The sequence below is a fragment of the Nuphar pumila genome, unplaced genomic scaffold, assembly GCF_984573655.1.
Source record: "Nuphar pumila unplaced genomic scaffold, dmNupPumi1.hap1.1 HAP1_SCAFFOLD_149, whole genome shotgun sequence".
NCBI classification, from domain to species: domain Eukaryota; kingdom Viridiplantae; phylum Streptophyta; class Magnoliopsida; order Nymphaeales; family Nymphaeaceae; genus Nuphar; species Nuphar pumila.
In genome coordinates, this window is record NW_028323190.1 from 2,204 (window position 1) to 22,966 (window position 20,763).

Here is a 20,763-nt window from a genome sequence, read left to right on the forward strand (position 1 = left end):
GTACAGCCACCCGAGCAAGAGACTAGTGGGGAGTTTGTGTCAAGCTGTACGTGCATTGCGTTGCTCAAGCATGAGCTCAACCATCCTGTGCACAGTGCACGTAGCAGCACGAGCCGCATGGAAGTCGTCGTGCTTTGCAAAGCATTGCATCACAATAGCAGTCATGCAGCAGGATGCGAGCTATGCTGCGTGGCAGGGAGCACGCCACTGTGCTTGCCAACAGCTGAATGGTGTGGCAAACGATGATAACAATGGCGAGGGTCACACCTCAAATTCCAGAGCCCCGGCAGCGACCTGTGCCGGGTTGTTTACTCCGAATGGGAGGGCTTGGCTAGACTGCATTCCCGGCGTTCCACCTCCTGCCTTCAATATCGATTTTGGCAATGCGTCACCTGCGGCAGCTGCCTTATCTCCCTCTTGACCAGCTCTTGCCCCTGCTGAACCCTTTGCATCCTTTGCTGCAGATGCTGACGGAGTTGCTGTGAACGCACTTGGACGGTCCTTCGAGCCCCCTTCCTTTCCTTGTGGCATGCGCTTTTGTGCTGCATCTCCCTGCATGGTGGTGGGACGCACAGCATGCGCAGCAGATCAAAATCTTGCCGAGTGGCAGCCTGTGCTTGGGCGCTTACACGCCATCCAAATCCAGGTTCTATTGGACAGTGCTCACTGCTGAAAGCGAAAAGGCTGCGGCTGGACCGCTTCCATCGACGAACCAAGGTTGCCTCAGCTAAGCAACCAGAGGTGGCGTCGAAACCTCGGCAACTGCGTGTCAAGAAGAAAATGAGGCAATGCAAGTGGACAACGCAAGGACACCAGAATCGTGACGCATCATGCAAGCTGTGAGTGCAAGTGAAGGTGTGTACGCGTCTTCTAGCGACCGCACAGTCCTGTTAATGAAGAGTGGTATCAATGCTCGACACTCGAGCGCTCCGTTCTTTGACGACCTGTCGTTTCTGAAAGTACGGCATCGATTGTTGCCCCGCTGCAACTATAGCAACAGCAACGCCAGCACTCAGACTTGAGCAATGCCGGCAAATAAAACAATTGCACTAACAGCAGAATGTCATAAAAAATCCCTGAAACCCTGAGACAAGTGTGCGCCCCAAGCAATTGAGTACCGTCCGGGCTGCCGCAAAGTACTTGACACATGCAGTCCTCAGCACGTTGTTGTACTGATGTCTTTATGCATCGTATTATACCAATGACATGAATATGGCACGTATTGTGCGTCAAAACGTGATGGCTGGTCCTGATGCTCGACCTGCACGTCACAGCTGGAGTGGCAATGGGCAACCCAGACACCAGAGCCCCAAGCACATCACGATCTGAAACACGTATGACCAGAAGAAGTACCTAGCAGTCGCAACTCGACCTCTCACCCGTCTTATCAAGCTGGCGACGTGATGTCGATGCACTTCAGAACTGCCACAGACGAGGCGACCACCAAGCAAATTGTCACACAAATGTGCATCATGGCCAAGAAGCCATGAAATTCGTGGAGTGGACACCGTTCAGTTCCCACTGCTCTTTTCAACAGACCTGTACTCCTGCCACGCGTTGTCATAACGGGATAGTATTTAATGTCTATCTATTTTGATATCTCGAAAATATCGCATTGTTTAATGATAAATTGGTCAATAGTAGGTTATTAAACATCAGTTGCTTGTCCCAAACGGAGGCTGTTCTACACAGTACCCAGCGCTTGGTGGCCTAATTTATCAGTCTCTGCCGGGAGAAGGCAATTTTGCTTCACAATCACACTCGCGCTGGTGAATGTCATCTCAACCTGTTGTGTGGATTGACCAGCAACGAATCGAACCCTGACGCATCACGCTACACAGTGTTTCCACTGACATGTGGGCAACCGCAGGCCATCTGCGCGGGAGGAATCCACCTGAGATGTGCCTGTCTGATCGGTGCGAAGCATCAAGCCATAATGGAAGTGCACATACGCTTGTTGGGCACTTGACGTTGCACCGTCGACAATCCCGTGGAATCAAACTCTCCACAACGAGAATCAAAGAATGATCTGAAGAAAAAAAAATGCTTGTTTCGCAACCAGGTGAAGTTCTCAAATCTTGGCGACTTTCGTCTTCAGGGGAAGATGGAAGCTGCCTGGCTGCCTGGACGTGAAGCGACTCGACTCCCTCCCTCGGCGAAGGAAGAACGCAGGACACGATGCGGTCAACCGCGCTGCATGGATCGAGGATGACTGTACAACAACCCTTTTAAAGCCTGGCCCGGACTTCCCCACAAGGATCGACGGCTCTTCGTTCCAGATCATTTGGCAAGGGCGACTGTACCAGTTATCAATATGGGCTGTGACGAGACTCTGGAGAGATGGACTGTGCACGTTTTGCTGGAGGTCCTGAGGATGCTGCTAGCATCTGACTCTCCAGCGCCCCAGGATCACCCCAGACGCATATCCTTGCATCTTCCCCGCCGGTGATCACAACATGTTTCTGAAAAAGAGCCGTCCTTACCTACAAATCACCAACGTGGAATGAACTCTACGGCTCGTCCTCACTGAACAACACGGCACCTTGAAACCGTCCAATTTACTTCACAGTAATGCATTGCAGCAGCCAGGGACGATCATAATGGCAGTTTACTGATTCGTCGCTGTGACATGACAGGGCAAAAGCAGCTCAACAGGAGCAGGAGCTCACAAGCACTGCCACTCACACAAGCTCAGACCACTAAGAATTCTCATCACAGAATGGACTCCGCTTCACATCATGGTACTGAGTCTGCGAGGCAGGTCAGTGATGAATCCATCCTCGTTGCACGCTGTGCTAATCTGCATATGAAGGCAGCTAGCTGCCTTCAGTTGGTTGAAGAACACAAATGTTGCATGCACAGGATTTTCTGGTATCACCCCCAAGATATGAAGTGCGTTGGTGTTGTAAGAAGCCAAAATCATACCAATTCTGTATGGACGTGCCTCAGTGGTGCAGTTGGTGTCCCGAACAATGAATCTGAGCATCTTGGCGGGCCAACCGGGAAAATCGCAAGGGGCCCAGCATTGCTGCCAGCTGCAACGTACAGCTGGTCGTCATCGCCATCGTAATGGCAGCCTACCAGCAGGTCCACCTGAATGCAAGAAATTATGGGAACACGCTGCCTGATCCATCGACTTTATTGCCGCATTTGGCAGTCGGGAGAGGTGGAGCAATTAGTTGCACAATGTGAAGAAGTGTGGTTTGAGGAACATGAAGCGGTCATGACACATACATGTCCTAAGCTTGCCAGTCCTGACACACATCGCAACTGATGACGAACTACTTATCAAAGGTGGAGTATTCATTTATTACCTTTAAAGTTACCAGTCGCAATAAGGTAACTAACCACTGTGTGCTGTGGTCGCCGCTTCAGTGTTAACAATCTAGTGATGCAGTCTAACTGTCCAGCGCTACAACAATAACAAACACACAGAAGGCTCCATACACAAATGCTGCTTCGAGGTAGGTATTGGCGTGAACAAACTCATGTGCCAGCAACTCGTCATGTCACACATGACACACATGCCATGACAAGTTGCTGCACACGTGCATTGCCCAACTCCTCTCTGAACCATGCATCAGGCATGCTGTCCTTTGTTGTGACCCCTGCTTGCAGTGGCACACAGTGGCCCACAGACAAACATGCAACATCCTGTAAATATGCAGGTTCCCATGCATCACACCTTACCAAAAGAAAGGGTCCGCCAACACAAAAGTATTTGCGTACGAGCCTCATTGAGCACTCAGTAATGCATGCACTGCGGCAGTTCGAAATCCCTGGGAATGTGCTACCACGGCCACAGTCCCATTTGCAGGTCGCAAGTTTGTGCTTCATGGGCTGTTCTTTACACTGTGAGGAAGAATGTACTTGTGCGTTTAGTGCTGAACGTTTTAGACGAGCAGCTCACAGATCTGCCTGTGGATCAGCTCTGCTGTCAACTACTAGCTCATGAGATAAGCGATACGGCTCCGGATTTGAATGAATAGCTGAAACCTGTGCGACATATGGCAAGATATGCGCACACGATGAGTGCCGAAACATGGGCATGCGGACGTACCGTCTCACCAATGGAAGGCAAGGAGCTGCCAGCAGCAAGTGCAAGTTGTTCCCGCGCTTGCAACACATGGACGGCCTGCCCAGGATTGTCGTCGTCCGTGACAGCTTGTCCCCAATGCCATAAGTGAAGTGTCTCTGATGCTGACCGGCACCACAGCTTATCCAACTCGTTACCATAAAATCCAATTTCCGCAGGCGAGTTGCTGATGTTATGACCTGCCTGCGCCACATGAGCCACATTTCAGAGCATTGCTATGTGCTGCTGCACAATGACTGCAGGACTACAGACAGTGCTGACAGCAAAGAATCCGGATGCGAGATCAGCTATGGCTGTTTCGCCCGTTGTCAACACTGGCCACTCGCTTCCTTCATTGTTGTACTGTGCTACCAATTGTAGCTGTCGAAGCTTTGATAAGCGCACCACAAAGGCATCATCTTCATTGATGCCATTTGAGAAGTCAAACACAGTCATCAAGCCATCGTCTGATGCTGTAAACAGCAGTGCTTTCCTCAAGGGGTGGAAGCGAGTGATGGTGACGATGTCCATGTGTGTATCCTCCAAAGTTGCCAGCAATTGCCGTGTTCTGCGGTCCCAGAAGTATATCTGCCCGTTTCCACCCGCTGCTACAACATTGTCCGAGCAGCTGCAAGCCATGAGCTCATCGCCATCTGACTGGTACCTGAACATCACACACTCAGCATTACAGCAGAGGCAATGAAAGCACCACCACGTCCGCCTTTGAAGGCGGTCATGTAACCCACAGCAGCCATGTCGTTCGATGCTTCAAGCAGGCATGCTATCACGATATGTAGACAAACAACAACGTATTAGTGCATATCTTGAGATATAGATGTGTAACCAGGGTCGAATGCGCGTTTGCCCGTGAGGTCTTGTGCACATACAACAACACTCCACGATCGATATCGCGATGTATGATGTAGCTTGTTCATCTCCACTTGTGTTGCTTCCCCGGAACTCCACAGCGAAAGCAACAGAATCGTCAGGGTTATTTGCGTCGCTATCAGGGTTTGTGGCCAGCTCGCACTCAGCACACTGCTTTTTTACCATAATAAAAGGAGTCGAAGTCTTTGTGCCTTACCTCTCGCTGCAATTCGGACTTGTTCCGTCCCAACCCCTAACCGTGCCATCTGTTGAAGAGCTCAGAACGAGGTTGGGTGAGGTGGAAAGAGGCATAGAGACATCTGTGATTGTTCCTTCGTGCCCCTTCAAATCCACAACATGACGCAAATCAGCAAACGATTGCTCATATATTTTTATGGTATTGTTTGACAACGCTGCTGCAATCAGCTGATTCGGCGGCGAATGACTTGAATTGCATGCAAGCTTGACAACATAGCAAGGATTGCTGAAATCAAAGTCGACCCTAAGGGAGGTTAGCGCTTGCATGGTCGTTGTTTTGGACGGACAATAAGCAACCCTCACATGCAATCGTTGCCGAGTATTACGTCCAACATGCCGAATAAGCCGCAGGGAAGTGCATTAGCAGGCTGGTGTGGTGGTGCATTGCAAGTTGATATATGATGTTCACGAAATGATTTCATGGCTCCGCCGCGTGAGAAAGCTTCGGCTACGAGGCATCGCCTGGTTGCGTCACGATGTTCGCGGCATGCGCCACAACTAGGGTGTTGCCGCGGAAACTACAGGGATAAACAGATGTGCAAGTGGATTGAGAATTACAAGGCCAAATTAACAAGCTCGAGATTTTCAACAGGACTGGCATTCATTGCTGCACAACAAATAGAGACAACGAGAGCACTTATTGGTCAAGTAGTACTCCAGAGTCGCCAAAGTCATATCGACAATACACGTGTTGCTCAACCATCGTCCTGGTCAATTCACCTGGCGAGCAGAAGCAACCCTGCACAGTTTGACACACCCAACGCAAAACTCTGGTTGCCTAGTACCGACGGTCTCGGTCACCACCGCCATACGACTTGTTGCCACCATACCCACCTCCACCACCACCGAAACCACGATCACGGTCACCACCGTACCCACCGCCTCCTCCGTACCCGCCGCCGCCTCGGCCGCCGCCGAAGCCACCGCCGCCGCCGCCACCGCCCCACCTGTTGCGGCCACCGCCAGCACGAGCATTGCGCGACATGGCTTCAAGGTCCTGTGGCACCTCTTGGAACGCGTCACGCATGACACCGCACAGCTCGCGGGCATACTTGCTGTCATTTTCTGTGAATAGTGTGAAAGCCTCGCCCTTCTTGCCTGCACGACCAGTACGGCCAATGCGATGAATGTAATCCTCCACGCCTTGAGGAAAGTCAAAGTTGATCACACAGGTGACGTCCTTGATGTCCAGGCCACGCGCGGCTACGTCCGTTGCAACCAGCACAGTGGTCTGGTTGCTCTTGAAGCCTTTGAGCACCCAATCGCGCTCCTGCTGCCGTTTGTCACCGTGAATTGCCTGAGCGCGATACGAGCGGAGCTCTTGGGTGACTGTGTCGCACATGCGCTTGGTACCACAGAACACGATTGTCTTGGTGCCAGGAGGCTTGGAGCGCATGAAAGCATTGAGCTTGTTCATCTTATCGTATGGGGCGCAGATTTCGATGATCTGGGTGATGTCCTGCAAGTTCAGAAGGCTCATGAGATCAACCTTACGCTTCATGAATTGATCCAGGCATAGCGACACAGAGTAAGAGGCAAGTAGAGCGTCTGCCTACTGAAGCCTGACGACGCCGGAAATGAGCGAAAACATCGACACAAGTACATTACAAAATGAACGACGCATCATACTCTTTGCACACGACCGGAAACACACCACACACACAGGACACACATGCATGGTGGTATCTGCCAGAGAACATCGGCCGTGAACTCCCAGACAATGGAGTCGCGTGGGCACACCTTATTGCAACCAGCTTGGTATCCACTCCGCCAATGAAGATGTGGACCGTGTCATTGATGACGAACTGGGCGGCGATCTGCTTCACCTCCTTTGGCCATGTGGCGGAGAAGAACAGAGTCTGACGCTCCGGAGATAGGGTGCGCACAATTTGCTGAATTTGTGGCTGCACAGACACTTATAATTTAGGTAACCACCAGTCACGAAAATCCTCAGAACACCAATGACACAAAAGGCACGTGACGATCAACACCATGCAGCTCAAATGATACAAAGCGCGTGCAAGCATAGCTTGAATGTATGCATGGTTGCCACGAGGGAACGGTAAGCCTGGAATATTCTTACCGGCAGCCACTCCATGCTAGGAATGCAACAAAGGGGCCTGACTTTGTTACGAACAATCTTTGGAAAGCACGGAAGTGCATCGTAAAATTGCATCGGACAATGCAGAAATGCAACATTGCATGGAACAGAACCATTGGAACTTGCATTTCATTTGAACATGGCAAGTGAGGAGGCTTACCTCAAAACCCATGTCCAGCATGCGGTCGGCCTCATCAGGACCAGGTAGGAGACTTGGTCCATGCGGACTTGACGCGACTGGATGAAGTCATTGAGGCGGCCAGGTGTGGCAATGACGACCTCTACGCCCCGGCTGATTGCCCCCAGCTGGGGACCTTTAGGAGCGCCACCATAAAGGCACCTGAAGACGGGCAAAGAGAAGCCTAAATGAGGAGTCAAACCTGGATATCAGGCACGTCAGATGAAGCACGGTGCTGAAGGATGTCTTGTGAACGGGGCAGTGATAGGAACAGTCTCAAACAGGTTTCCTGGCATCACGTTCATACCGAATCCAATAAATCTCAAGAGCCACAAGCATGCAAGATGGCATGTTGTTTGCAACAATACGCATGGTGGCAATGAAACAATACAAGATGAGGTAACCTTGAAACAGAAAACTCACGTGCTCTGCCAGTATCGACATAAGCTGGCACAAGCGGCCTTGTGGCTACAGTAGGTAGTGCTGTGAAATGACACATCGCAGATAAGTCCAAGCAGACAAAGCGCATGGCAATAGCCAGCAAACACAACCTTGCACCCCACGGGTGACAATAAACGCATGAGACAGTGGGGGGGCAGGGACGTTGAGCTGGCACTCGCTGGGCGACGTTGGCGGTCACGGGGGGTCGCTGGTCAGGCTTGCGCACACACTCGCACACTGATGAACAAAACATGCAGTGCTATGCATGTAAAATGCACTACAGATGAACTACAAAGACGATAACACCAGCCATGAAGCAACAGAAAAATCAATTCAGTATGTCACAGCACGTGAACGGCGCGCATGACAACGCGAACCCCAACAAAGTGGTCAGGACACTTTCGGGCCTGACAACACGGCAGCGATTGGACTGCAACCAAACTGGAGCCTGCTGGGGTATGCGACACACGGTACACTTATGTGCGAGTGTGTGCGCAGGCCTGACATGGAGGGAGACCCACATCCTTGCGACCAATAACCACCGAGCAGGCCAGCTTTTTGCGGCCCAGGCCGCTGCACGTGCCACGCACACGCCAAACGTATTCCAGCCGTCTCCCGCTCCCACTGCACATGGCACCGTAAGCCCGTGCAATGAGTCGGCAAGGTGGTGTTCCGCAACACCAGAGCCGTCTATCAGCGCACGCTGACGCCACAATGGCAGCGCGCATCACCATGTGAAACGCAATTATATGCGGCTCTCGCAGGTCTGCCGCAAAGCGTGAGTGCCCTGCACTCGAGTATTGGGCTCGCGCACAATGTTTTGAGGGGCCGCCACAGCATTGCTGCAAAAGCGTTCTCCGCTAAATGAGTTTAAGACTCTTGGCGCGAGGGTTTCCACAGCGACTACTGCCTCGGCTACCAGGCCATCGCTGCAAGGTGCGTTGCAGAAAAAATGTGAAAGAACAGCAGTATCCAAGTTCGCATGCCAAAATCGTCTCAAATGTGAAGGCCTGGGTTTGTCAGATATGAAACATTGTCCATGGAAAATGTGCAACATGCACAGCTCCGCACTCCATCAGACAATGCAGGAGATGCAATGAAAGCATCCGCAAACATGTGAAGCCGACCCTGCCGTTCGTCACCTGCATTTTGCCCAGCCTCCAGGGTCTCGATCGTCTCCTGCAAAACAAACAACCAGAGGCATACGTGTGTCGGATGCCAGTCAGCTTGCCAAAATTGGCAGCCTCTGCTTCAATCTGCACTGCAAGCTCGCGGGTCGGGGCAAGCACGAGCACTGTGGGCCCCATGCGTGCATCCTTGCGAGTTTTCCTTGATGTGCATGAATCCAGGCAGAATGAAGCCTAGCGTCTTGCCACTACCTGTCTTGGCAATAGCTACTACATCCCGACCTTCCAAAGCACATGGCCAGGCTTGTGCCTGAATCGGCGATGGTGATGGGAAGCCCGCATTCCGGATCTGCATGATCAAGACCACGTAACTCTGAGTGTGCATGAAGATATGATCAGTCGGGTCGTTTCAAACATGAACGAAGTTGATTTCAAAGTTGATCTTGGAGTAGCCAATGCCCATGTGGCTGCGGAAGTGTTGCAAGGACACATCACACCAGCAAACCTGAACCTGCGGTTTGGTCTATGCCTATCCACAATGCTGTGCCAGAGTTGGTTGCAAACATCTCGGGTACACGGCGTGTGCTTATCTGGCGAGTGCTGAGCATTTGACCCGCACCTGTTCAAGAATCTCCCTAGAAAAGCCTGCATCCTCAAAAGCTATGATCGGCTCTGGTACATTCCTGCCTGTCACAGCAACTCCATTTCTGCTGGCGATACGGATTCCCCAGATCGCTCGGGGCATCAGTGATGTGGAAGGATGCATGACCTTGGCTCTTGGACTGCTGCGCAGGTGCTCCGTACCTCCTCCGCCTCCATATCCATTCTGCACACATCGCAAGGATTCTTAAAAAGGGATGTCTGGAAAGTCACAGACAGCATATACGGCCAAGACGAAAACGGCGGACTGGACAACGTTGCCGGCATTGAGATGTTGGTAAGCAACGGTGTCATAAGTGTTTTACGAGCTGATTGTGACTGCGAGCGCGCCCACGCGAGAAGACAGACGCAGGAGGCAGTGGTGGTCTCCTAATCGTGCCACCAGCAGCTCAAAACACACATCAAACATGGCGGGCAACAATCAGCCACCATCTGCATCGAACCCATTGTTTGCACCCGCATGGTCTTCGTTGAACCGGTGGCATAGGAAACAACGTTATTTCTATTTAGTAAACGTGAATGTTACGAAAGTAACCAACAGCCAAGGCATTACACGACGTTTGTCGATGTTGACACTGGTTTCTTGAAGTTTAGACGCCATGTAGCAGCACGACTGACTACGAGCAGGGCTGGCGTTGACCAACTTGCAAAGAATGATAACACATGCAATGTTGTTGGTGCTAACAAAGATGCAGCCACATAATTGGTTCCACATCAAGGCAAGTGAGAGGCTCTTACCTCTTCCCTGCCATACGACGATGGTGGAGGCCGGGAAGGAGCAGCTGATGCGGCAGGGCGATCGTAAGTTGTAACGTTGGTTTCTTTGTTCCTGAAATCATGCACGTAGGTCAATATACTAGTCTGTGGCCCAGGATCCCTTTTTCAGAATGCGAGTCGTTCCACCATGTCCACCCCTTGTACTTGGGAACAGCTGCGCCCTTGGAACGAACGAAAAAGAAACACGGGAAGAAATCGCACCAGTAATACGTCTGCTTTGAATCGTCGTCGTACAGCGCCTTCCACGGGGCAGGCAATCCCGGGTCCGAGATTTCACGAGGCATGGTGAATTTGACTTCAATGAAGAGCAATGTAGCTTGTGAAAGTTTAAGAAAGGTTTAGAGGAATAATCACCGTATCTGCACAAGTTTGTATGCAAGGTTCTTGCCAAAGAAGATGCTGCATACATGATTCAGGCTCTGAACTTCAGACTGAAGCTCTTGCATAAAAGCCGCCACAAGCTGTCGCGCCTCGACAATTTGGCGCCAAGGGCTAGGCAAGCACATTGCTACACGGATTTGCGAGACGAGCACCATCACCTAAAAATGTTTGAGAGTCATCTCCAACGAAGTTCCTAACCTTGTGGTAAGATGTTCCTCTCACAAGCCTAAAAATTGAGTGCTCTCCTTTCAATGTCTCTCGAGACAGAGAGCACTGCACAACGAAAATGAAACCAGTCGTCGACTGAGTCGGGAACCACGCCGATGATAACCATGAAAATCTGGTTTTTGTGCAGCTTACTTATTGGCAATGGCAATTTGAATTTACATATCCAGTGAATGCAAGAGGAAACTAGACTGTGCTGTATGTAAGGCTCTTAGACAAGTTGAACACATGTGCAACATTCTCCTCTGGTGTCCCTACCAGGACACCGTGCCCCAAGTTAAGAACATGTCCTCTGCTTCCAGCCTTTGCGATGACGTCCTTGACAGCCTGTGTAATCGAATCCTGCACGCAGTGTGCGCTTGCTCAGCACAAGCAGCTGACAGAGCAGTTCTGCAACACTCAACTTGACGCTGTTGCAAAGAACAATGGCCCAGATGCTGCACCAAATCAGTCACGGAAGGGTGCCGTAGGTTCGTTCAACTAGAGTAGTCACTCAACAATCGACAGTGACAAGCAAAAACTACGTAGCCCCTACAGCAAACGTTGATCGCACATTCACAAATTCAAGAGACGGATCGAGCGGCAGTCTGCTGCGATATCGTGCACTCGTTTTACACAAATCTCATGTCCCGTACATCATTGAGACCTCAGATGAAGTCTATCGACTGTGAGACCACTGAAGACAAACCACATTTCTCAACACGATAGCTGCTGATTCAACCTACGCAAGGGGCCCATAGGAAATGACCGTGGCAAGTTGAGCTGATTGAACCTATGCAAGTGGACCATAGGTAATGATCATGGCGAGTTGAGAATGAGAGCTCTGCTGACAGACTCCTTTAACAAGATGTCCAAACTGGTTGCGAGCAACCCCCTTGTTGCGGACAGTTTTTTCAGTGCATGCTTCCCAGCCTTCCCAGCGCCCGTGCTGTGGGCTTGTCGCGCCATCACTTACAGAAGGGCAGACCAGCACAAGGCAAGTTGAGTGTGTGCCCTCACCTGATCCGCAAACAGCACAGCAGGGTCGATGTTGCCCTGCACGGACTGTTGGAGCCCTAACCGCTTGCGGGCATCTGCCATATCTGTTGTCCAGTCCAGCCCAACAACATCGACGCCCGTTTGCCCCAGTCGCTCAAGGAGCCCGCCGCTGCCGTTGGCTAACAACATGAGTGGTGTGTTAGGGTGTGTGGCCTTGACGCTGTCCACGATCATTTGAATGTATGGCCGCGACCACCGATCCCACATGTGCGGTGGTAGCTGACCTCCCCACGAGTCAAAAATCTGCATGACCTTCCAGATGTAAGACAAATACAAGGAAGGAGCACTATAGTCCCTGAGGTGTAGGGGTTATCTGCATCCTGGACAGTCTGGCTGCACCGCAGGCACGCACCCAAAGCAATCATTTGCGCTTTGATTATTCAGTCATGTGAAGGTCTTAACAATCCATGTCCAAATGCATCCTCTGATTCATTGATGACACGGTGGCTGCACATGCAGTCACACGCAAGCAGCTTTGCGTGCAGAGCGCAGGAGAGATGGCACGTGGTAGACGAGCACACCTGAACAGCGCCTTGCCAGAATGGGGTTCGACCCCCATTTCTGCCCCAGATAATCATGCATTTTCAAGGAAACAGACCCACTAAGCAAACTGCATGGCGAAGCACTGCACCTGAATGTAGTGAGCGCCGCTGTCTATTTGGTACTTGCAGTACGCCGCGATCTGAGTTGCGAGATGTGACAAAAATTCCATCCAGCAACTTGGGTTGCTGGTATGCCATGCACTTGATGACCTTGTAGAGGCTGGTGGACTTGCCTTCCACGATGTACGTGGCAAGTGTCCAGGGTGAGCCACAAACCCAAGGACCGCAGCACCTCCTGGAGCCACCTCTTTTCTAATGATGGAAAGGGACTCGCCAACAAAAGCGAGCTTGTCGAACTCGATTGGGTACAGCGCCTTCAGACCTTCCATGTCCTTGATAGGGTTCTCAATCAGCGGCCCCTGCACCCGGCAACCCCCCTCAAGCACTGCACACACCAAGGCAGCCAGATTCTTGCGATGCATATGCCACGCCGCAGAACATGAGACTTGTGGGCGCTGTTTACCATTCTGCAATGAGAACTGCAACCCACTTAACTTGATTGAAGGCTGTACACAATCCTAGAATGATGACAAGTCAACAATGGAAACATTCCTCCAACAGTTTTTAGCATCTGATGCATGCCATATCTCAGGCAACTACTATGCAGAGCGATAAGTCTCACCTTGTTATCATCATTTCGAAAGGCACGCCACACGCGTTGAGTGGTGTGAGGATATCACTGAACAAGATGACTCCGTCGGTTTAAAAGATTTCCACGGCTGCAAGGAGATCTCGACAATGAGGTCAGTGATCTCTGACCGGTCACGGAACGACGGGTGCTTGGCTGCCAGGTCCCTGTATTGCCTTTTGGTAACGGCCAGCTTGCCTCATCATCCAGCAAGGCGCTCGCTCCACAATCTCGCCCCTTGCCGCCCGTACCATGAGTGGCTCTGCAAATTGGCACAAGCCGTTCATGACTGCTTGGGGTGAGCTAGCCTCACCTGGCTCCGCCCTGTTGATAGCGACGGCTAGATCAGAAAATTGGTTCCAAAGGATGTGACCCTGTTGAGCGTCACTAAACCATACACCAGAACTCCGCATGGGTGGTGGAGGCATGGGGGAACAAGTAAGGGCCTTTAGCTTTTGCTTCAGTTTTCACTCCTCGCAAAAGAAACAATGCTTTGAACAGTTAATCCTGTAAAGAGAATGGCGATTTCGGCAACGGCAGGGCGCTGGTAATGAGGATGGATTCGCAATGTTGGCACCGGATTTTGCAAGGACAGTGCTGAACCACAGGCTGCGTCTGTGCTTTTGGGCCCGTTGTATGGCAGTGCATTTGGGGCGGAAGTGTCCGCGGGCCGAAAGCTGGATTCACCCTGGAAGGTTGATCCAGTGCGTGTTGATAGACGAGATTGTCCTAGGTTCCTTTTCCCCTCTGTATAGTTGGTTTTCAGGCACTGACGTCTCGCTTGCTATACTACAAACATATCTGGCTCTCGTGTTGGCGACGCAAGCGACCGGGCTTGGCGCTTGCACAAGCGACGAGGCCCGGTTTCACCCGACAAATATGCCGTCATTCCCCCAATCAGAAGTAAACAAGGCCGAACCCGGCCTAGTTAATCATCCACAGCATTGCATCACCGCACATTGCTTCACAGAGGGGGGTGTGCACACAAACCGCCCAAATTTCGCTTGGGGATCTGTCATAAGTCCACCCAAAAGAACGGCATCCCAGTGATGACGCCAGTGGATGCGTGCGCATGTGCATGCATGCGTTCGCACGCGTCCATTGACCTAGAGGCTAGGTTGTCGCCCCAGTGACGACATATCCTAGATCTCTTAAGCAAATATGGACTGATACCGCCGCCTATACCAAACACCCCAAGCCACGATGTTGACCATACATCTCATTCATAGCTAACGACGATTTGTGCGCGGCTTGCTTTCGGTGAAGGGACGAACCCAGATAAGAGTCCTATAGGGTCGGGACATCCCTGGACCTTCCCCAATGACAATGAATGCTTAACTGCATTCAAGATGCACACCCTGGATGATCCCACAGAATATAAAACTCGCTATTCGCAACGACGAGCACTCAAACATCTTTGCGCACTGCTTCAATATGTCCTGGCGGTGAGGAAATACGATACATATGTCGCACATGAGACCAATCTGAGGCGTACCGGCTTCCGCATAAGTGGTAACATTTCTTCGACTTCTTGGAACTGAACGGCTACTTACGTTACCGCATGCTAACGAGCTCATGGTCAGTACCGAACTCGCTCCAGACGGTGATCAAAATCAAAGTAGCAATTCTGTCGAAGCGGCCCAGACTTACGACCAAATACCCTGAACTGCTGTTAATCAGATGCAGTCACCATGCAAATGAAACCGGGGAGCGGCTCCATGCTTCCACCCAAGATCAGGATGGACGCATGGCCTACCACATGCACATCTCAAAAACAGCGGAAAATCAAAGTACCCTGGAAATTACTCATGAGCTCTCAAGTGGCTGGAAACGCGAGCTGAACAACTATTGAAATGAGCGATTATTTGAATTTCGCAGAGTCTTGTGTTGCTCCGTTTCAGGTTGACGGTGTAGAACGAAAGAACCGCCGGAGCAACCTTGTGTCGGACCGGGTATCACCTTACAATCAAGCATGGCGAGGCCAAGACCAAGATTCAATGTTATAAATTGTATGTTGAGGTAATTTCGTGAGGCAAAGGAAGTTGCGGTTCTGCAGGCTTGGAAAATCAGCCACCCCCATCGTGAACGACGCGATCGCCACAGGTATCATGACAGTGGCGACAAGACACTTCAGCTGCAGCAGAAAGGGACTTGAGGTTGCAAATCTATTGCAGTTTTTGATCGTTATCATATTCCGCTCGACACAACCATTGCCAATACAGCCGTTGCTTGTTTTCCCCTGGATCAGGAACAGAAATTGACAGCCAGCAACATGCATAACCAACAAGTATGAATAAATAATTATCAGGGGCCTTGAAAAGTCCAGGTGATAAAAGAACAAGCTGGCAGCAATTAGCAGAAGCTTTCAAATGTCCAGACAGAAAAACGATGCTGGCAGCACAGACTTGAGAACCCGTGCCAAGGCAGGTCGCACGCCTGAAGAATATGCCAGGCAGTGCTGTACCATCAGCATGGCGCATCGGGCCGAGCCATCAACAGGTAAGCTAAGGCACTACTTCTCCATTGAAGGCACGCCCATAGCAACAGCCGCCTTGCGTTTGGCGGCAAGCGGAGATCGGCACTCCCAGTCATTGGGATACAGCTTGAACGGACTACTCCCCGACCTCTCAGCCATCAGATGAACAGCTCGAGGCGTCGTCACAGCACCTTTGTCAACCGCCTTCGGCTGATCGTTGGCTGACGATACGGTGTCTTTTTCCCCTGAGACCGACTTCGTGGATACCTGAAGTCGCCGTTCCGGCTGACCAAGTCCTCGTGCTGTGCAGCAGTCTGGTTAGAACAAGCAGATCTGAGCTGTCCTCTGACACTTCGTGCGGCACAGGGGCGTCCTCTACAGGGCTGTGCTGGGAGGGCGTGCCAGGCGACATTGTACCTCCGGCACGAGTGCTTCCAAGGACCTCATCATCGTCGCTCTCTGCTAAGCCGCGCTCGAGGTTGTACAGAGGGTTGCACGACACCACGGGCAGCTGCTGCGGGCCCGCCTGCTTTGGGGCGCACAGCTGGCTGCTGCCCAGCACAGCGGGCGCCGAGCCATCTGCCGTCAGGTTTGATGCCGGAGTCTGCAGACAGATCGGTGTACTCAGCGAGCTGTGAGGCGAGCCAGTCTGTGTGCCTGAAGGGGTGCGTTTTGCGGTGGCAGGTTGGGATTGAACGACTCGGCGGCCGCGCATCGTCTGATGGGGTTTCTCTGGTGAGCGCTGGTCGGTGTGCTGGCGTTATTGCCTGCACTGGTTGATGACGAGCGCCGCAGAGAGCTCAGACGCGCCAGCCCAGGTGGCCGCGCTGTGGCTGTCTGCTTGGACGAAGGAGGGGGGCAGGGAACAAACGGCACACCGGCTGGCCATCCACTTCGGCGCTACCCTGAGGCTCCAACACTCCTGAAGCGGCACTGTCTACACTTGCGGTGTTGTACAACGCCCGGCGCAACAGATCTGCCATTCTTCAGGGGAGCGTCCGCCTTGGAATCCGCCTCGGAGGCGTGCGAGCCTGTAGAGTTGCGAGCGCTGCATGATCTGAAGATGAGCGCCGCGTGCGGAAAGATGGAGCGTCCTGGGGGGCGCCTTCCGGCGCCTTTGGGGGCTTCAAGGTGCGCGTCTCAGCACTTGGCGCGCCGCTGCTTGGTGCCTCCTCCCCTGACGCAGAACGGCTTTTCCTGATCGTCGAGGCCTTCTTCCCGTTCGTTGCCTGACTCTGCCGCGCTGCCTCGCGCTCTTCCCGGAGCTTCTGCCGCTCCTCTCTCTCCCGCCTTGGCTGCAAGCTCCGCAAGAACCGCGTCTTGCACGGCGATCAGCGGCTTCAGAAACGCCGCAAGGTCCTCCCACCACTCCTTCTCCTTCGTCGCCTGCGGGTTCTCCCCATACCACGACACCAACTGCCGAAAGTCCTCGGTGACTTCGTCCCGCAGCGCTGTAATGTCCCCGGATCTGCTCCTGCAGAGCCTTGTACTCACATGTCATCACATCACAATACGCATCTGCTGTCAGCGTGACCCGCACGGACGACACCCATTCAAGCCTCTCGGCCGCTTCGCCTGCTTCGCCAGCGTGCGCTTCCGCGGCTTCGCTCCTGCCTTTCGGTGAACCGTCTGTGTTGCTGCTGTTTGTCCTCGACGCCAGAGGGACGTCGTCTTGCGTGGGCGCTGCATCCTTTACGGATCCAGCGTCGCCGCTGGCTGTGCGTGGGGACATGCTCGTTGAGGCTCGTCGGCAGCGAGCTCAGGTGTGGGTGCCGCAGTCTTCGCAATCTGGAAACGAACGTGGACCGGCTGAGCCTCCTTCAATGCCTCCAACTCGCACTCGATCTCGGCAAGGTTCATGTCGGCACGCTCTAGCTGAGCATTCACCTCCTAAACACAGACACACCGCGTGAGTATGTGTGCTTTCATTGAGTCGCACACCGTCAGCATCGCTTTTGAGGCAGATCGCAACGCCAGCTGACGTTGCCGGCGACTTGAGCGAAATAACTGCCAGGATGTGCACCACTCTGCTCGTAGTGTTCTATGAAGATGTATCAGTTAGTGCCAAGTGGTGCTAAGGTCCCTCACAGGTCCTAAAATCGATAATGTTTTGCTCACAATCGCCTGTTAGCTTTCATTGTTTTGAGTGGCCTCAGTGTTCAGTATACTGCAATGATTATGAACGCGAAGCCCGCCTGCGGCACGATGGAATTGACACTTGCCACTTCTTTCACACAAAGTCAATACTGGCCAGCATATGACAGAGAATCCCAACACACAAAAGCTGTCGGAATTGCAGAGCACAGTGCTGAGCGTCAAAACGCGCAATCTTATGCACCAAACCAGAACGCAAAAAGCACAAAGCGAACGACGGAACCAACTGACGAAAAGCGTACGTCCATCGATGTCTCCATAGCTCCAGAGAGACAGGCAGGCAGTTCCTACTTTGCAGGCGGAAGACCACGGTCGAGCATTGCACGGGCCACAAAAGCAAGCAACGTCTGGCTTCCATCCAAACTTTTGGTGTCGCCCAGCTTGCGCAGCGCCTTCAAGCGAAACGCAACCGCAGAGCCCAAACGGCCCCCATAGTTTCAGGTAATTACCGATTGCAAGGACGGTCTCCAGCACAGCTGTAAAAGTGCGGCTGGCTTTAACCTGAAAGCACTCCTCATGCTCGGTCAGCAAGTTGCCACCGACAGATCTTCCCCTTGTAGGTGTGTCCACATGACATCGCCGTGGCTCATGGTCGCACGACCACGTCTGCTTGTGAACCCCATGCAGTGCCTTTTGGCATGAGCACTTCACGGAAGATTGAATGTTATGAGCATGCTCGGAGCGCATGACCAAGCCTTGCGATTGGCATCGACACAGCCTTGCAACGCTGTTGCAACTTCAAAACACATGTGCACATGAGCATCGTTCTTTCCAAAGACACGGCCTTTGTGTGCAATAGCACACACGCCAGGGTTGATAGTCAGGAACATATTTCAGATCTTCTGGGCCATGCGGGGCCCATGACAACCCATTGCTCCCTCATGGAATTACCTGATGAATGCAAAACCAGCAAGAATAGCAGCAGGCGCAGTCCCTTCAAGGCATACATCTGTGCGGGCTGCTCACCTGCTTGATGGCAGTTTCTCGAGCTTCAAGAACGCCTCTAAGCTGCATCAGGTTCTCAGCGACGGTGACTTGTAGCAAAAAGTCGACAGACGCGACTCACAGCGCTGGAGCTTGGAAAGCTCGAGCATGAGCTTCTCAGCGTCCACGAGATCCGAGAGAGGGCGCTTGCCAGTCATGTACGGCATGAGCTTGATGCTCTCCTCCTCGTTGGGCAGGCACCTGATCACGATATTACATCGTCTGCGCTTGGAAATACCTGTAGCACTCACTATCCCTCATCAGCATCGGCCTAGATACCCAACCGAGAAGCCTTAATCCAAGAGCGCCTTGTCAAGATGCTTCGTTGCGCGGAGCACGGCAGAATATCATGGAGTACTGGCCGGTGAAATTCAGAGCAGCCATAGGCACACGCCAGACACGTGCTTGCATGCTATCCAAGTTGAACTCTTGTGCCACAACCAAACAAACATTGTCGGACTTTCTTTGTGACAGAAAACGGATGCCACTGACAGCCAAATGATCTCATTGAAAAATGGTAGTCTCAGGTTTTCAACATGTTCGTGATAAGGCACTCTCTTCGCGCTTTCCAAGGCGGCAAACTATCGATACACCTCTTCAACACTACTCTGCTGCATCGACACCTCCGAAGTTTGGCAAAGAACGCACCGTGCTGGACAGGCAGAGCACCGCAAGCGGGCAGCTCGTACCAGGGCAGCTTGAGCTTGCTCATGCGGATGCCGATCGCTGTGGCTCGTTCAAGCTTCATCACCTTGAGGACAATGCCAGCACCTGCGTTTGCGCCCACCACCGGCTTCTTCTTCGTGGATGACGCCTGCGCCCTGAACTGCGATGCAATCTCCTCGTAGTCGATGCTCAGATCTGGGCCATGCTGCTCCAGAAGGATTGTGTGGCCCCCGTAGAAGCACGACCGTTGGAATCAAGTCCCAGAAGAAAGACTTCAGTTTCACTCCTCAGGTGGCGCTGGGCCAGGCACTGCACGATTTCTCGCCCTGTCGTGGTACGCTGGGTGCTCGTCCAAACATCGGAGGTGGAGGTGGGGGCGGGGCGCCGCCCCGCGGTGGTGGGGGCGGTGGCGGAGGCGGTGTGCCACGCATCGGTGGCGGCGGGGGGGGAGGCGCTACTGGCGCTGGTGGAGGCACAAGAGGCGGCCGTGCAGCGAGTTCTGCAGCTCTTCGTCTTGCCTCCTCCTCCTCCTCCTCCCTTGCTTGCATCCACTTCATGTGCTTGAAGCACACGCCCCGCACATCCGATGCACGTGACCCTACGCAGCCAAACCGCGCACGGTCCTTCTTGCCGAGGTACTCAATCGTGGAAAGGATTGCGAGCAGGCCGCTCCTTGGAAATGGTATCAAGGAGGGTTCTGTGCATTGTGCGCACCACGGGGGGAGGCGTCCCACCTACCTCGATGCTGGGTGCGCTTTCAATCGCAGCGATGAGGAAGTCGAAGACGCATTCCAGGAGCTCTGTGTCCAGGTCAACAGTCTCTGGGTTCATGGTGTTTTCATCGATGTTCTCCAGCCCGTCAGCCAGGCCAATCACCTTCCGAATGACGACATCGGAGGGTTCGGCAAAACGACGGCTGCTTTTGCCGGCTTTCTGGTGTTGCTGTTAGTGGAGGCGCCTGCTTGACTGGCGTTTGACCAGGGGTGCGCAAGGCTGACGGTGCGGGTCGAGCAGGAGATTCAGCAGGCGTGCTGACGACGGAGGGCACCTGCGACGGGACAGCAGCGCCTCCAGGTACGGGAGGAGCTGGCGGAGGCGTTCCTTGCGTGCCAGGCGAAAATGTCA

The 20,763-nt window shown here is 52.8% G+C and overlaps 1 pseudogene; it reads right to left on the bottom strand.

Annotated features, from left to right (window-relative positions):
• Positions 1-5,978: 5,978 nt before the first annotated feature.
• LOC149810987 (DEAD-box ATP-dependent RNA helicase 20-like) lies at positions 5,979-11,020 on the bottom strand (annotated as a pseudogene).
• Positions 11,021-20,763: the final 9,743 nt, after the last annotated feature.